We start from the raw sequence: 17,141 nt of genomic DNA on the forward strand, positions 1-17,141 counted from the left end.
AATTTGCATGTATATAGAGAAAACATAGATTCAAGGTTATTAGGGTTGCATGTACACTTAGGAAGTGTTAGAATGCTCAAAACCCATCAACCATGAGTTTACAGCCGTAAACTCATGGAGGAATGGTCCCTAGGCCGTAAACTCGTGTTAAGGTCAATTCTTGGACCTTAAACTCATATAGACCCCTTTTTAACCTTGGAACATTTAACCACTTGAGGCTACATACCTTTAAGCCTCTAAAAATGACCCTTTAGAGAGTTTACGGCCAGGAGTAAACTCCCCTGGGCCGTAAACTCCATTGAGTGTGGTCCTTGGGCCATAAACTCAATAGCAATGCCTTACACTCCTTTGTTGCAACTCGATGGCCTCCTAGCACTTGAATCAAAGTGTTTTCATGTCCTAAGATGTCTTAACTTAGTTAATTAGTTTTAAAGGACTAATTATATACATATAAATTTCTTTATATGTTATTAGGATCGTTGTGTGTGTTCAAGTCTTCACTTGACACCTAGCACTTTGTCCGACACTTCCATACAATTCACTCACTACAGGTGAGTTCATACCCCTTAATTAACCTTTTAAATGTTTTTAAATGCTTTTATGGAGGGGGGGGGGGAATATAAGTTGAATTAGACTAGTTATTATATCAAATCACATGTGATTAATGACTAGCATACAAATGGATTTACTACACTTCTAGCTGTTTTACTCAGTATACTACTTTAAATTACTTTCACAAACGTTTTTACATGTTAAACTCTTTATCAAACTATCTTACATACTGTATCTTTTCCTTTCAAACGCTGTTACAACTGTGTTTCACACAAAGGTTTTCAGGTATTTCAAACTATGTTTCAAACAAAGGATTTCTTATACTTTAAATTGTTCCTATCAAACAAATTGCTTTTAATTCGTTTTATAAAATGACATCAAGTCATCAATTCTAATTTATTTCCTTTTCAAAGGTTTTACAAAACTTCTTTTATACTTTTACATTGTCAATTGCATGCCTATATATGTATATTTATATAAGTAATGTTTAAAGGACTTAGGCTGCTAGCTCGCTTTAATTCCTTTTCCTTGTTTGGATGTGGCCTAAGGGTATCGGTTATTTGTCCGAATTTCATCTAAATATTAGTTATATATTATGTATACATACATAGACATAAAAGTTCTATTAGTCAATTCAGTACCTTTGGGTAGCAAAGGCATACTTCGGTTATACACATACATTACTAGTAATTATGATAGGTATAGTTAGGAGATACTACTTACTATTCCTAATACAAGGAATCACACAAGAGTCAGTTCATTCATGAGTCTATACAAAGATACTATTACATACTATATGAAGAGATACTATTACATACTATATGAAGAGATACTATTACATACTATATGAAGAGATACTGTTACATACTATATGAATAGATACTATTACATACTATATGAAGAGATACTTCTACACACGATACGTGACTTACCATTCTACACCTGGCTGTTAGCTACAGTGGGAAAATGCACATCGACGGATGTCTACGGTCGTTCGGTTCGGCAAGTTGGCACGCCGTGTTTATCCTAGTACAAAAGGATACGATTTCAATGATTATATTAATTTCCTTATTTTTGTGACACATTCAGATAATCGATGAGGTAGATTAGATTTTAATAATAATAGTTGTACAAGTGAAAAACCTTCATTTTTGCAGAGGTTCAAACCTTCAAAACAGTCGAGTCTTGGTAGAAGACTACATTTTATACTAGTAGGAAATATGGGGTTTTCTAGGGTTTTCGTACTTATACAAATTCTTCAAAAATTTGCAAGTCTTTTCTTTATAGTTTTGCTAATCAATGAGATTAAAATACTTATGAATTCACCAGCTTAAATGCTGATCTACGCTTTCAAAATAACTTGTATTCTCAGGTCACCAGTAGACAGGTACCGGTGACAGGTTTTGAGAAGACGGAGCACAGACAAGACTCGTCTTTTATTTTGATTACTTATTTTCTTGTCTTATTCTATGAAAGGACACACTTGTATTACAATTATACTATTAATGCAATGGATGATGTTGTTGCTTGTTTACTACTTTACACTGTTGTGATACTTTACATGACGTCCTCCCCCTCCCCCCAGAACGTTTCCGCCGTTCTTGGTTTTAGGGTGTGACAATAAGTATGACTATGTTCCATGTAATAGTCCACACGTTATCAAGAACAGACGACTATATGATCCCTTATCTAAATGACAGGTTACTGATAAGATCAGAGTTCGACAACGTCTTTGAGAGCTACGATTGCTAACCGGATAGTACTTGCATTTATAGTTACTAGACTTATCAAAGTGGTAGAATGTTGGATTAGTGTCTAAGTATGTAACTATATTTGGTAAGTATTTGACCCGGTTGTGCATGGTCCTTTTGGGTTGCCTTCACCAAAGCAACTTGACAGTATGATTTATGGAGAGAGAGAGGTTATTATGGTTTATTAATATATTATATGAGTAATATATTAAAGGAGAAATCATATAGTTTAATTAATATTAGTCAAGAGTTAATGAAGAATTAATTTTGTGACTAAAAGAGATTAATTAATTAAACGGGACTAGAACTGTCACTTGTGTGATAGTTGATTTTGGGCTGAGAATCCTTATAGATTAGGGCATGGACAAAATTAAGGTGGAGTCCATCTTAAATTCGTCCAAAGAAGCCCTATTCCATAAGGTTCTAAAGTTTCTTAGGGCCTAAGACATCCAATTAGGGTTTGACTGAAACCCTAGAAGCTCAAGTATATAAAGACCCCTAGGGCTAGGAAAATCGGTCACTTTGATCCCTTGGAAGCTTGGAGCCGACTTTTACCTCTCATCCTCTCTCCTAAACATCATCCTCCTGCTTGTGGTATTTGTAAGCCATTAGAGGTGTTACACTCGTGGCACTAAGCTTCTTGAAGATCAAAGGATTCTTGCAACTATTGAAAGGTATCATCTAAACTTGTTATATTGTAGATCTCGTTTTTGATAGTATGCTAGATTAAGCTTTCAAGTCTTGGATGAATTACATGTACAATAGAGAAACCTAGATCCAAGCATTTAGGGTTTTGCATGAGCACATAGGATTGTTCTTCTATATAAAACCCATCAGTATGATGCTATGTTTAGTGACCTGTTAGGTCAATATCCTGGTATATAGGATGATGTTATGATTAGTGATATGTTAGATCGGTCTGAGTATTTATACATGCTAGCTAGTGTTTGATATATATATATATATATATATATATATATATATATATATATATATATATATATATATATATATATATATGTTGATTGTATGTTTGGGGGTGGGTTGAGGCGGTCCTGCTTTGTGCTCCAGGCCAACATACCCAGGGCGGCCCGGATAGACTGAAGGCCCAAAGGGGCGTACTAGTCAGGCCAAAGGCCTGGAAAACAGTCCAGACAGGCTGAAGGCCTGGAAGGGCAGACCAGACATGTTGGAGGTTCTGAGAGTGGGCGAGATAGACTGAAGGCCTGGTGAGGGTAGTCCACTCATATTGTAGACTCTATATGCATGTTGTTTGTTATGCTATTGTTCTGGTTTATATGGCATTGGTATTTTGGGGGAACTCACTAAGCTTCGGGCTTACGGTTTTGGATTTGTTTAAGGTACTTCAGATGATCGCAGGAATGCGAAGGCTTAACTGTGCACCTCCTTACATTTTATGACTTTGATTTATGCGATACTCTGATATGAAACTATTTTGAGAACATTTTGTAATAAAAAATGGTTTTTGGATGCTTGAAAAAGTTTTAAATTTTCAAGGGTGTGCGACAGGAGAACTGGAAGCTTGAGAGGATCAGGGGCGAGATCACCCGATTTGTGCAGGATAGTCACGGATTGTTGACTCGTTGCAGTCGGGTCTTGGTTTCGATGTCTGGTGGGGTCAGACAGATTATACTGGATGAGGCCCATAAGTCTCGCTTCTCTATTCACCCACGGGCCACCAAGATGGACTAGGATGTGAGACTGAGCTACTAGTGGCCATGCATGAAGAGAGAGATTTCATGGTACGTTAAGACGTGCTTGACTTGCAGGATGGTCAAGTCCGAGCATCAGAGGCTGCATGGCAAGCTGTAGGCTCTGGAGGTTCCCATGTGGAAATGGGAGCAGATCACCAAGCTGCCGAGGACGACGCATAGATATGATGCTATATGGGTCATCGTGGATCGATTGAGAAAGAGTGCCAATTTTCTGTCCATTCGGGAGAGCTCGTCGGCTGAGAAGCTAGCCGATATGTATATCCGCGAGATCCTTTCTCGCCACAGGGTACTAGTCTCTATTATCTCAGACTTTGATGTTCGATTCACCTCCCATTTGTGGCAGAAGTTCCACGAGGAACTGGGCACGTGACTGCATTTTAGCACTGCATACCATCCACAAACAAACAGCCAGAGCAAGGGCATGCGTTATTGACTTTGGTGGGAGCTGGGACTCCTACCTACCGCCTGTAGTGTTCTCCTACAACAACATCTTTCATTCCAGTATTGGCGCTCCACCATTTAAGTTGTTGTATGGAAGAAGATGTCGCACCCCAGTCTGTTGGGGTGAGGTTGGTCACAGGGTGATGGGTCAGACCGAGGTAGTTCAACAGACTACTGAGAAGATTCAGTAGATTAGGCAGCGACTACAGACTGCTCAAAGCCGACAGAAGAGTTACGCCGACCGGCGTCGACCTGAGTTAGATTTTCAGGTTGGCGACATGGTGCTACTGAAGGTCTCACCCTGGAAGGGTGTGATTCGCTTCAGAAAGAGGGGGAAGTTGGGTCCCCAATACATTAGACCCTTGCGGGTTATTGCCAGGGTTGGCAAGGTGGAATATAGACTGGACCTCTTAGAGGAGCTCAGTCAGATTCACAACACTTTTCACGTCTCACAATTATGAAAGTGCATATTAGATGAAGATGTAGTCGTGTTATTGGATTACATCCAGGTGGATGAGCGCCTGAACTTTTTGAAGAGGCCCATAGCTATATTGGAGAGAAAGGTGAAAGTATTGAGGAACAATGAAGTACCTTTGGTGAAGGTACAATGGCAACATCGAAGGGGTTTCGAGTGGACCTGGGAGCTAGAGGCCGAGATGTGGGTGCATTATCCAGATCTGTTTACTGCAACAGACTTCGAGGACGAAGTTTAGGTCAAGTAGGGGAGAGTTGTAACATCCCGAGATTTGCAAATATTTCTAAATCCTCCCTTTAGTTATTATTTTTTTAAAAAATGGTCCTTGGGGATGGAAGGGTGAACCATGTGATGCCAAATGGCTAAAGTTGCAACTTTGGGATCAAGAGGAGTACACTAAGCGTACGATGAGTGTACTAGGCATGCCCTAGTACGGTGGGCATACATTTGTGTACGTTAGGCGTACTCACGTCAGATGGAAACCCTAATATTTAGGATTTGGGTGGTAAATAAGTGTCCTTATGAGCTCATAACCCTCTATCATTTCAGCCTCCATAGTCTTGAGCCATTTTCCCCAAACCCTATCCCTTCTCTTGAGTGTGTGAGCTAAAAGTGTGTGTTTTGAGTAGTTGAAGAAGAAGGAGTTGCATCAAGGAGTCGGAGAAGGAAGGCAATCTTGTAGATCTGAGGTTATCTTGTTCTCTACATGCTCCATGAGGAAAAAAGCTTCTGCCTTTGTGCTTATATGATGTAGATCTTTCCTTATAGCTTTATGACACCTTTATTGTCCCAAAAAGTCCCAATATTGTGAATGTTGTGTTGTGGACGTGTTAAGATGTCCTTTCAGACCGTATGAAGGGTTCTATGTGATAAAAATGAGGTCCCAATGGCTAGAAGTGTATCGTGCAAGTGGTAGAGAGGTCTTAATCGATTAAGACATTAAATTAAGAGCTTTTTGGACATCCACAGTCTTAAAGTTTAAGACTTTATGGTTCTAATACATATTTTGCCGATGGATCTGGAATTTGGGCTTAAGTACTTAAGCCATTAAGCACTTATTTTAGTTTTGAGGACAGTTCGTGTATGCCCCCGTAAATTCAGTATGCCCCGCGTACACAGTCAACGTTGTGTGAACAAGAAATTTAATGCGCAGGGACAAGGTTTGAAAACTCAAACCTTGAGTTAATGCTTAAGATTAATGTCTGTTTACTAAGGAATGTTCCAGTCGAGTCTGGAAAGACCAGTCAAGTCTGAGTTAATACATTCTACAAAGTGCTCAAGATATTAAATGAAGAGTGAAGATAATGATCAAGTTAAAGACAATAAATGAAGAGCAAGAAGAATGTTTGAGGGTATAACTTGGAAGGTGAAGTAAACTAGAAAGTTGCTATATTTATTTGAACAATCCATCTTTTGATATTGTCATTGAATGTTCCTTATATACGAGAATAAGATACATAGTACAAACCGTAAACATACATAAGACCAGATAATAGAGTTACTTTTGACACTCTGATTATCTAAGTTGACAAAAAGACTAAGTCCTATGATAAGTTACATAAAAAAAATGGCAAAGGTAATTAATGCAGATGGAAAAGTATATTCGGAAAACATCAAATTAAGACAATAACTCCGGAACATATACTTTGTTCTAAACACCAATTTCACTCCGGAACATTGATTGGCCCTTGAACATCTTCTGCTTCAGAACACCATCTTACTTCGGAACTGGCTTACTTCGAAGCATACAAGGATAGAGATTGCTAGAGGTTCACTTTCAGGTTCCAACAAACGTCACTGCTTTCCAGTCAACATGAGACTTGCATATGCCCCGCGTAACCTTTGGGTACGCCCAACGTACATCCTCTGATGGGTTTTCGCAAGTTGGGCTTTAGACTTGGGCCACCTTTGGGCCAATTTGAATTGGCCTTTGCTGGACTTTCTGAATAGATGTGGTTTGGGCAAATTATTGGAATGGATCTTAGGATGAGGCCCAATTACGGATTTGAGCCCAATTTGGAAAATTTGGCCAATCATGGCCCTTGTATATTGGGCTTTTGGATTAAAAAATTGGAATTAGGCCTTAATCCAACTTAAGGAAAGGATAGAATGGACTATTACTCTTTGTTTGGGACCTTAGTTGAGATTGATATTCCAATTATTGATCGGTGTTCGTTTTCTTGTGATAGTTCGGGATTTTGATGAGTCAGCAGCCAAGGGTTTTTAGTTCAGTTCAACATTGTGAGGTGAGTTATCCTCACTATACTAACAGTGTTGAAAGCACTAATGTCGGCCCTTTTGGATTGTTATCCTGGTTATAGCATGATGATATGCTTTGTGATCTGTTAGATCTGTATCCTGGTATATATGATGATGCTATGTTTAGTGACCTGTTAGGCCGATATCCCGGTATATAGGATGATGCTATGATTAGTGATCTGTTAGATCATTCTGACTGTTTATACATGCTAGTTAGCATTTTATATATACATATATATATATATATATATATATATATATATATATATATGTGTGTATGTGTGTGTGTGTTGATTATATGTTTGGAGGTGGGTTGAGGCGGTCCTGCGTTGTGCTCTAGGCAAATATAACCAGGGCGGCCTAGATAGACTGAAGGCCCAATGGGGCGTACCAGCCAGTCCAAAGGCCCGATGAACGGTCCAAAGTGGCTGAAGGCCCCGAAGGGCGGACCAGACATGCTAGAGATTTTGAGAGTGGGCCAGATAGATCGAAGACTCGGTGAGGGCGGTCCACTCATACTGTAGACTCTATATACATGCTGTTTGTTATGATATTGTTCTGGTTTATATGGAGTTGGTATTTTGGGGGAACTCACTAAGCTTCAGGCTTACAATTTGGATTTTGTTTTAGGTACTTCGGATGATCGCGGGAAGGCAAAGGCTTGATCATGCACCTCCTCACATTTTATGACTTTGATTTCTCGGATACTCTGATTTGAAACTAGTTTGAGAACATTTTGTAATAAATAATGGTTTTTGGATGCTTGAAAAAGTTTTAAATTTTCAAGAATTTTATGGATGTTACATGTGTTGAGGCTTGCAAGGAATTATCATCATCATCATCTTACATTGTTTCTGGGCCATTATGAGTATCAAAGATTCCTTCTTTATTGTTCTATAAGGATAGATTTAGGTTTTGTCCCACTTTTCCTCTTGGTTGTGCAAGTTTGATGAATGAAAACCATAAAATTGGCAACTGTGTGGGTTATCAGGGTCTTAAGAGTGTTATGGAGTTTAGATCTAGAAAATGATTGAGTTTTGGAACCTTGCATGAAAGTTGGATGTCTATTCTTACCCTTTTGGCCCAAATGAAATCTAGACATGTATTGGACATATATGCCTTTAAATCATCGAATTTCTAGTGTATTATGGAGTTATAAAACCTTTTGGCAAGTTTGAGTTCAAAGCTTAATGGATTAAGGACTTAAAAGTTGAATTTTTGACCTCAGACTGTTCTCATGACGTGAGACATAAGGTCTCACGATGTGAGGAGGGGTTGAACCCATTTCTGATGAGATTCTTGGGGCTCACAATGTGAAGAAAGCTGCCCATCTTGTGAGGCGGCTCATGTGTCATTCCTTGACGGGGTTGCCTAGGTTGAGTCATGATGGGGTGGAATTATACCTAGTAAGCTCTCACGATGCGACCAAGGGCTGGTCACAATGTGAGAATGAATAGTTGACATTTGGGCTGTTGACTTTGACTTTTACCATTGACTTTGGCTTGGTTTGACTTTTGGTAAAAATTCTATTTTAGAAGGTAGACTTAGGGTTTGACTAGTATGGATTGATAGGAGGTGTCGAGCACCTGTCTTTTGGCAGGAGAGCGGTTAGCTAAGATCAGCTTTGTGATTTAGGTGAGATTCCTTCACTATACTCGTGGATCGAAGGCACCAATTTCGGTCCACTAAATTATGTTTGTAGGATGATGATTGTCTTCGTGAAAATTACCTGTTATGCATGTATATGCTCGATGTCTTTGTAACTCTTACTATTATGATTATATGCTAGCTGTAGGGGTGAAATAGATCCGATACTAGTTGAAAGAGACCAAAGGTGTTGAAATATACCCAGTACCAATTGAAAGAGACTGAAGGGATTGAAATATACCCAACATCAGTTGAAAGAGACTGAAAGGGTTGAAATATGCCTAGTAACGGTTGAAAGAGACTGAAGGGGTTGAAATAGACCCAATACCAGTTGAAAGAGACTGAAGGGGTTGAAATAGACCCAACTATGCTTGATTTTTCTATATACGTACGGTATGAGGTATTTTGGGGAACTCACTAAGCTTTGTGCTTACGCTTTTATGTTTATGGTTTTGAAAAGGAAGGGCCCGGTGTGACTACACAACATCCCCCAGAGTTGAATTCCACATTGATAATTTATACTCTGATGTTTAATTTCTATTTTTATATTGAATGGTGTTGAGAACATTTTGTTATATAAATCATGTTTTAAAAATGAAAATTTTACCTTGGATTTTCTAGACGTTACACTATGCCTTGCCCTGACGGCCATCAGTGATCCTTAGAGTAGCTGGTGTAGGTGCCGCCACTTCCCCTCTCACCAGCCTCAGACAATTGGCCTTTTATGGACCACTTGATTGTAGTGGAAACATATCAATGCTCCACGGGGGAAATCCCTTCCAAAATGGATTGTCAGACTGCATCAGAAACAACTTCCTCCCTTCTCTCGACATCCGCTCTCATGATTCTTCCCACACTTGGCACAACGACCCCGAACCTGGTGGCCCCTCGGTCTCGTGTCAGCGGTCTTGGGCCTCTTAGCATGTCCATCTGATGATGGTGTCTGAACTGGCCTTCGCTTCCCCGCAAGCTCCAAATCAATATCCCTCTCCTGGGCTTTAGCAATCATATCATACAGGGTTTTTCACCCTGATAAAGTCAGAAACTTACGGATATCATAGCTCAACATGTCATGGTACCTTTCCTTCTTCATCTCCTTGTTAGTTGCATACAATGACACCAATATAGCCCTCTCCCAAAACTTGGAAGTGATCTCTGCCACAGTCTCTGTAGTCTAGCGAAGGTGTTGAAACTCCCTTGCCAACTGCTACTCCTCTTAGAATCTAGTCACAAACTCCTCCCAAGTCATGGCTACTATAGTTGTAGATCCCAATGCACGAACGACCTCCTCCCACCAATCATGGGCTCGGTCCTTCAGAGGGTAGGATGCAAATCCCACATTTTACCCCTCAGGGAAAAAGCACCTTCACTGAGCATTCTCCATGTCAGTGATCCATCGATGTCTAGCAATGGGTCCTTAGCCCCAAAGAACTTTGGAGCTCCACATACCTTTGAACTCCCAGAAAGAGGGAGTCCATGCTCCGAGCTGTCTTGCCACGATCTCTTCCCGAAAGTCCCTGAGTTGCTCATCCAGAAGCTCCACAATCCCCTCCTTGATGGTACGACAAATCATAAGAGTGGCCTTTATAATACCACGAGTAATCTCTGATGTGATAAACCCACACAATCGCTCTTCAATCGGTTCTCGACCAGAGCCAAAAATGGGACTAGAAGCTCCTCCACCAGTGGTCACCATACTGAAATACAAACATACAAACAATCATAAAAACTTAAGAGAACTCCTACTCTGTAGGCTCCTTGGAATCCCCGAGACCGTCCTTGATTCGAATACAAATCATGTGTGTTCAGTAGTACGGGCCCAATACTACCTTCCACACGTATCTGTAGTTTTCTCAAGAACCATTCCGGATCCTCTGAGCCAACCCACTAATTCCATACACCCAATACTTATGATAAGCAACATACATATCCCTCTGTGACATTTCCTAGGCTATCCTAGAAATTCTCAGCTCGCCAGTCTCTACACTACTAAGAACCTCAACCCACACTATTGGTTGCCTTATGCATGAAAATTGTACACAAAATGGAACCATATATACTGTTGAATAATGATTCTACCCTAATCCTACAACTAGAAAAGAAACATGAAATAAGGCCAAACCAATCATTATAGGGCTATATGATCCTAATTGTATTCAATTTTTAAAGCGTACACTTAGCAATTAATTGAGTCAATATAAATTCCAAGTAATACATAGCATAAAATCCTCCTACGCTATAAGGCATCACACAAATCAGACAATTCTAGCATATGATTCCTAAAGGAATCCTTAGCCCTACTCTAGCATGCGATTCACAAATCAAGCTTACTAGTAATAACACATTGGTATGGGTATTTTTGGAATCACTTACTCAAGCTCGGCTGGTTGCATACATTGCACCCATTTTCCTTTATATAATCTTTTTAGAAAAGTTTATTTTCCATTTTTAATAAAAATTACCAAATCCTTGGTTTGAGTTCATACATACCCGAGAGTGTGCCCGAATCCATCAAACCAAGGCTCTGATACCAACTTGTAACGTCCAAAAAACTCATAGAAAATTTTTCATTTTAAAATAATAAACATCCAATTTATTTTTCATTAAAGACCATAATTGTAAACAAGGTTTTCAAAATAACATCAGAGTATCAAAACATAAATGTGAATCTTCAGTGGATATGATGCAATCATACCAGGCTCTTCCCTTTCGATCTAGAAGTACCTGAAAATCTTCAACCACAAAACCGTAAGCACAAAGCTTAGTGAGTTTTCCCCAAAATACCACATATCATATAAATGGGCCCAACCCAACACATAACTAAATGGGCCCAACCCAACACAAAGCTTGGTTCTGATTGACCTACTTGGGTAAAACACCATTTTAGCCTTCCATGGCTAGGACGTACCCTACGGGACCTAACATCTAAAAAGGCCAAAAGTTGGACTTTTAGGGATACACCATGTGTATCCAACCACTACACATCGCGTAGAGTCTTTTGAAAGAAAATGTGGCCGAACCAAGCTACGCTTTGTGTAGGTAAGATTACGCCCATCGTAATTAGGCTGTTTGCCAACTTTCTTATTAAGACCTTAATGCCTTAAGTCCCAACGTCCAACTCTCAGATAGGAACCTCATGAACGTCTTAAATGATAAAGTCACAAACTTCCTTTGCATGGCTACAAGGAGTATAGAACAAACCATAAGTCTTAATCATGATCCAAAAGCTCAATAGATCAAGCATGGTTGAATGGAAGTGGCCATGATGCAATTTTTATAGTCCACAAAGCTCAGAAATGATGAGAGACACTCCTCATGAGGTCTAGAGTTGTCCAAGATATCTAGATCTAAGATTAAGGGGAAAAACTCATATAATATCACCACAACCTAGATCTAACAAAAGGATCGGCAAGGTTTAGAATTTATACCTTCTGGAAGATGGTGAAGAAGGGTAGAGTTTGGATCTACTAGCTATGAACTCCAAGCACACCTTCTAAGTTCTCATTCTTCACTAAAAACACACCAAAATATCACATCAAGCTTTTAAGATTACACCAAAGGCTTGGATTTCAAAGTTATATAAGGAAGGGTTGGAGGATGAGCATTGGGAGGCTATCAATAGATTGGAGCCTTTAAATAGGGTTCACAACTCTACATTTAGGGTTTAAACTCTGTACACTTATGCCCTGCATAACTAAAAGTTACGTCCTGTGTAGAGCGCAAAGTGCCCACGTGTACATAATGACTTATGCCCTAGGGCTGGCAATTCTCGACACGACCCGCGACACGACCCACGACACGACAAGAAATAAATGGGTTTGGGTTGAGTTTCTCAACTCACCAACCTGTTTATTAAACGGGTCATATATGAGTTTCTCAAAAAATAAACGGGTTCACCCGCCAACCCGTTTATATTTTAAAAAAAATTATCGTTAAATGTATTTATGTATCAAGTATTAATATTTAATAAGTATTATATAATATATACCATTGATTCATAGACCATTTGCCTGTTTTGACATTTTGACTCGTGGTGGATGGCCTAAGGTCGTAAGTCGTAACCTGTAAGGCTAAGTCTGTAACCATTTTGCCCATTTTCCCTAAATAATAATCTCAAAATCAAATCGCGTATGAGCGTATCTCCCTCCTCCAGACTTCCAGTCTCTCAGTCTCCCACAGTCCCACTCTCCCCTTTGTTACTCTATGATCGAAATTAGGTATCGAAATGGTGTTGGAGAATTGACATTGTTTTTTTGGGAGAAAAAAATAGGAATTGTGGCTATTATTTTAGCATTTGAATTATCTATGTTTGTATTAATGTTTAGTTTAAACTTGTTTTTATGAATGTTTTTAATTTTCATTTGGATGTTTAAGACTTAAGTGTCTAAAATTCGGATATGTTTGCATCAACCATCAAGAATTTATTCATGTTTAATTGTCAAACTTATTTATGGAATCTGACCCACGAACCCGCCAACCTGTGAACCCGTATAAATAAATGGGTTGGCGGGTCATATATGGGTTTATGTTCCAAACCTGCCAACTCGTAACCCGCCAACCCATGACCTGTATATTTAAATGGGTCGTCTTTGGGTTGACATATTTTGACCCGCCAACCCACGACACGCAAACCCGAACACGACACGATTGCCAGACCTATTATCCCCTGTGCAACCTTAAAACCTTCACAATTTAGACTTAATTAATTTAAGGAAATGTACCTGGGAACTAGGTGTTAAAGTCTACATTGTGAATTTTATAATGAGCATACATTGTGGCGTCCTTAACATACCTTATCTTATGAATCATGTCATTTAGATCATGAACATAAATTAGATCAATGTCAACAAAGCATAAGTATACCAACCTTCCTTTAAAGTTCTTTCTTCCTTAATACTTGGTAGGAAACCCACCAAGATGTATCGTTAGAGTGTTGAAATTGTTAGAACCATATGATTAAAAAAGCACACAAATATTTTAAGAATACATACCAAGGAAAAATTTAACAAAAAAACTTTAGAAACTCAGTGTAATTTTTTTCAAGTTTTGGTTCAATTGTATTAGGACCATGTAAATTCCACATACAAAGTACCATGCTTGCTATGCAAGAGTTGAAGATTTCCTTTGCAATGTTGTCAAAGGTTGATTAGAGTAAACTGGTGATGAAGAAGGTTTCTTGGGGCGTGTTTCTGATTGTCAGCTTAAAGGATACTCATCTAAATTACGCCTAAGTAACGTTGCCAAAAATGACGAGCATGATATGACTTAACGACTGAAAAATGATGGAATGAGCAGAAATGACCATTCATGCTAGCTTTAGAAACCACAAGAAGGAACTGAAGCTGTGACCTTTAAAAAATCATAATCATTATTTATGTAATTTTATCTATTATTTAAATATAGAGCCCACCCTACACCCTTTATTGATGCATTGTTGGATAATCGACCAATCAACCCTAGACAACCAACATTGTTGTCTTAATTCTCAAACCCGATTGTGAACCCCCTAGATCATGTTTGATATGAGAAAAAAATATTGAAAAAAACCCTCGTCTAAAAACCTCTATCTACTTAGAAATAACTACATAATGACCACCATGAACAAAGACAATAACACTAGCTACATGATTTAGGATGTCTTACGAACCATACCTTAGCAGGAAGGACGTTGTTGGACCCTGTATGCTTAGAAAATGAGCGGTAACACCATGCATGTTTGTAATGAGAAAAACATTGTCTGACATAATAAAGAAATATTATGTTACAATAAAATATGATCCAAAGTAATTCAATGAACGGATTATGTTGTTGAAATAGTTTTTGTAAATCAATGAGTATTCTTTGGTTTGCGATAATAACTCATTGTATATATTTGACCGAATTTTATGTAACATCCTATTTCATGTCGTTTCCTATTTCAGGGCTGTGGGCTGAAAGTCGATTGTGTAAAGGCTTTTGGCCTTAAAAAGGCTAAGTTTAGTCCTTGTGGAAGGAGGTAATGATGGTTAAGAGATTTAACATTTGAACTATGTATTGGGCCAAAGGATAGAAAGGGGAAAGTCCTAGGCTGGGATCTTTCATGAAATATGGATTTTTGTTCGAGAAGTTTTAGTCCAAGATATCTAGATAATATTTTAGGGCTCTTCAATACCTTTCTGTGATTATAAAGATCATCCAAAATGGAGTTGGAACGAATAAGTTATGACTGTTAGAAGTTAGGAAGGTTTTGGGTTTAGTCTAGTACAATGTGCGTATAGGGTGTACGTTGGGCGTACTAGGCATGGATGATCGCGGACGTTCAACCTGGTACACTGAGTGTACCTGAGTACGTTGGGTGTACATGATCAAAACCTAAACCTTAATTTAAGGGTTTTGAGCCCTATTTATGCTCCTTAACTTCCCCAAACACATTCCATTCTTATCCTCCACCTCTCCAATATCCTCCCTTGATACCCTAACCCTAGTTTGAGCCTTCTGAGAAAATTATGTGATTTTGAGTGCTTTGGAGTGTTGTTGGTGCATCTTGGAGAAGAAGGAGCTCATTGGAGAAGTGTTGGTCACATTGGAGCTTGTAGATCCAGAGCTTGTTCACCTTGATTTTTCTTCTAGAGGTATAAAGCTTGAATCTTGATGATGCATTTATTAGATCTAGCTAGTTTTGGGTGTTATGGGATTTTGGTCACTTTAGTGCATGAAGTTTAGATCTTGAAATATTGTGACATTGTTATGGATAAAGTTGAAAACTTTATCCGTCTAAACATCATATTGATTCAGATATGAAGGTTGGAGACTTGGACTTAATGGATTAATTTGAGAAATATGCACTTTTGGTCCCTTTGAAACTTAAAGACTAGATCTTGGTTGTTTAGATGGTCCTAAGGGACAAAGTTGGAAACTTTATCCATTATGGAGCTATTAGGAACCATAAAAATGTGATCTTGGTCCTTCTTTCCCTTCCATGCAAGAGTTATGATGTCTCAATAGATTAATAAGTTAGGGTTTTAGCTTTTTGGACCTTTCTAGCCATGGAAAGTCATAAAGGTGGAAACTTTATGACTTAAGTCGATGTTTTGAGGCTAGATCCGAGCTCTGGACAAAAGACCTTAAGGGATAAAGTGCTTAATGAAGGAGTAGGATCAGGCTGCATATGCTGGGCGTACGTGGAGTACGCTAGGCATACTCAACAACCTTGGACTTTGACTTTCGTTGACTGTTGACTTTTTGAAAAAGTTTTACTTTGGGTCAAAATTGAGAATTTTGGGCTATTGACTAAGATTCTATCTAGTCGGGTGTTAGAGGATTTGTAGGTGCAAGCAGTGTAGTCAATGGATCATATCGTAGTGTTTCAGAGTTCTTCGATTCAGGTGAGTTTTCCTTACTGTACTTGTGGGTTGAAGGCACCAAGGCCAGCCCACTGGATTTTGTATCTTGGTATATTAGCTTGATGTTTTTCTAGGTATATGTTAGACTGGTAGATCTGTATGATTACCTGTGTTCATTAAGTATATGTTAGCTACGTATCCTTATGTATAATATGTTGTTGTGTTGTAGTGATATGAGAGATCTGTGCATATATCCTTATATGATAGGATGTTGTAGTAGTGGTATGCTAGTTAGAGTGCTAGTAGACTGGTTATCATCTAGTTGAGTACCCTAGGGATGTATGTAGTCATGTAGGATAACCTGAGAACTCTTGATCTAGGCTTTCTTACATGTTCCTTGTTTGGTTGTTGCTTTAAAGTAAGATCATCTGTTCGGGTAGTTATCTCGTCTCTAGTTACTTTTGGTTACACATTTCATGGATGTTATCTGGTGGCGGGATAATGTGTTGTATAGGAACTAGTAGGAGGTAGTGAGTTGTATGATTGTTGTTTGCATGCATTATGTGCCTACTTGATCATTGATTGTTATATGTCGACATATGGTGCTAGTGGGTTGAGGCGGTCATGCTTTGTGCTATAGGCCAAGATACTCGGTGCAGGCCAACTGTAAGCTGTAATCATAGAGGCTCGGTAATAGCGGTTAGGTTGAGGCGGTAGGCCAAAAAACACTGGGTATTCTAGTCTAATGGCTGATTAGACCCGTTGCATGTTGGCATTCCAGTCCGAGGACTAATTGAGCCTGGGCATTCCATTCCGATGATTGTGGACCGTTATGCATGCTTGTATGTTTGTCGTATGGGGAATTTTGGGGGGAAACTCATTAAGCTTTGTGCTTACCCAGTTGTTTATATTTTTCAGGTTTTATCGGTGATCATGGGAAGGCGAAGACGAGACTGTA

The sequence above is a fragment of the Lactuca sativa genome, chromosome 8, assembly GCF_002870075.4.
Source record: "Lactuca sativa cultivar Salinas chromosome 8, Lsat_Salinas_v11, whole genome shotgun sequence".
Lineage (NCBI taxonomy): Eukaryota > Viridiplantae > Streptophyta > Magnoliopsida > Asterales > Asteraceae > Lactuca > Lactuca sativa.